Genomic DNA, 2,194 nt, shown 5'->3' on the forward strand with positions numbered 1-2,194 from the left:
AGAGGAACAGAAGACATTTCTGGAAAGAAAGACCAGCAGGAAAAATCCCAAACAAAAATGGCAGTCTGATTGGCTACTACAAGAACAAGCAAGTTGTTTGCCAGATAGCCATCAAGACAAGGAATCAAACCCCTTCAGGACAAATCCCCCTCCAAGACTGAAACTCAAAGAGAACACATGAGCAGTCATGTAGCTTGCTGGTGACCACGTTGATCTACTGGTGATTGGAAGAGGGTGAAAGGCAGCAATGAAGATATAGACTGAGTTCAACCACATTCCATAGACTCTCATCGACCTGGAGATGAGAGAGAGAAAAGGAAGGGCTGGTGGGTCTGAAGCATGGTGAGACCTGGGAACACCTAAGCCCATGTTCAAGGACATAGCCATGGAGGGCTAGAGCTCACAGTGAAGCTTTGAGTTGATATAAAGTGAAGAGAGATGCACAAGAACGCCCAAACTTGTAGATGGTACTCATTTGACCTAGTTTCAATGGCTTGATGATTAGAACTTGACTATAGGAAGATTTTTTAAATTTTTATAAAGGAAACAAGTGTAAATTGCTACAAGTTGATGAGCTTGACCTATACTTATAGATGTAGTAGCTCAAAATACCAACTAAGAGTGAAGGAGTTTTCATATGAAGTATCATTATTATCCCCACTGTATACAGGATTGATAAGGACAGGCAATTTAGACATTGGCTATGTAAAATGGGGAAGTTATAAAGGCATGAAGTGACTGGCTTACAAGTTTTCAAGAGGGAGTTTAGTTTCAGAGTGTGTGGGGGAAGGTAGAATCCTCACCGAATAGTTTTCATCTTGTCTAGAAGGGTCTGGTGAAGGGAGATGGGGATAATATTATTATGATTCAGTCATGAGTAATTGTTATCATGACTAATTGCGATTATCACAACCATAAAGGTAGAAGTTTTGTAACAAAAAAGCTGGGAGTAGTTAATCTTACATTCCAGGAACAGAAGACCCTAGGACCATCAAGGGAGAAGCATGAGAGGAATATGGTACCCTATCCTGGTGTGGTGCTGTGGGCTAATGTGTCAGACTGCAAAGTCATTTGAACTGCAAGCTTGGTGGTTCAAGCTCACCAGCTGCTCCTTGGAAACCCTGTACAGGGTTGCCATGAGTCAGAATCGACCCAACAGTACTTAACAACAACAACAATCCAGAGAAGCGATGACTCTAGAGATAGAGGGAAAGATGATGACGTGAAGAGATAGAGCAGCTGAGGACTCAAGACTCATGGAAAGAGAAAGGTTTTGTGCTGGTGGCCGGGGGTAGGCTTGCAGAATGTGTCCTTTGGTTGTTTAAATGATTATATATATTCCTGAGTGTTTTTGTGTACATCAAAAACAAAACAAAACAAAACAAAACAAAAAAAACAGCCAGAGGGAATAGAAGCAAATACTGTTGAATGATGATGCACAGAGGAGATTATAATTATTGCAATGAAATGAAATACCATAGGATGAGCATAAAACCAATGTTCTCCCATATAATCTATCACTCAATTCACAATAAAAATTTAAAAAAACACACACACGAAATATCTATATCAAGCAAATGTTGTTCTTGTTGTTGTTGAATGCCTTCTAGTTAGTGCCGACTCATAGTAACCCTATATAGGGTTTCCAAGGAGTGACTGGTGGGTTTGAACTGCCGAAGTTGCAGATCAAACTGACCCTGCAGTCCAAAGCATTTTCCTGCAGCACCATATCAGGATTCCATCAAGAAAATGGCACCTGAAAAATAGCATTAGTTCTGGAACACTTAATTGTGTTCATGAGGAACCTGTACACAGACCAAGAGGCAATCCTTCAAATAGAGCAAGGGAGCACTGAATAGTTTAAAATTAGGAAAGGTGTATGCTAGAGTTATATTATTTTGCCACATTTACTAAATCTGTGTCCTGAACAAATAATCCAAGAAGTTGGATCATATGAAGAAGCATGTGACATCAGGATTGGAGGAAGACTCATTAACAACCTGCAATATGCAGATGATACAACCTTGCTTACTACAAGCAAAGAGGACTTAAATACTTACTGTTGAAGATCAAAGACATTCTGTATGGGTTGCACCTCCATGTAAAGAAAACAAAAATCCTCACCTCTTGACCAATAAATAACATCAAGGTAAATGAAGACAATATTGAATTTTTCAAAGATTTCATTTTGCTC

Source organism: Chrysochloris asiatica, unplaced genomic scaffold (genome assembly GCF_000296735.1).
Source record: "Chrysochloris asiatica unplaced genomic scaffold, ChrAsi1.0 scaffold00140, whole genome shotgun sequence".
NCBI lineage: Eukaryota > Metazoa > Chordata > Mammalia > Afrosoricida > Chrysochloridae > Chrysochloris > Chrysochloris asiatica.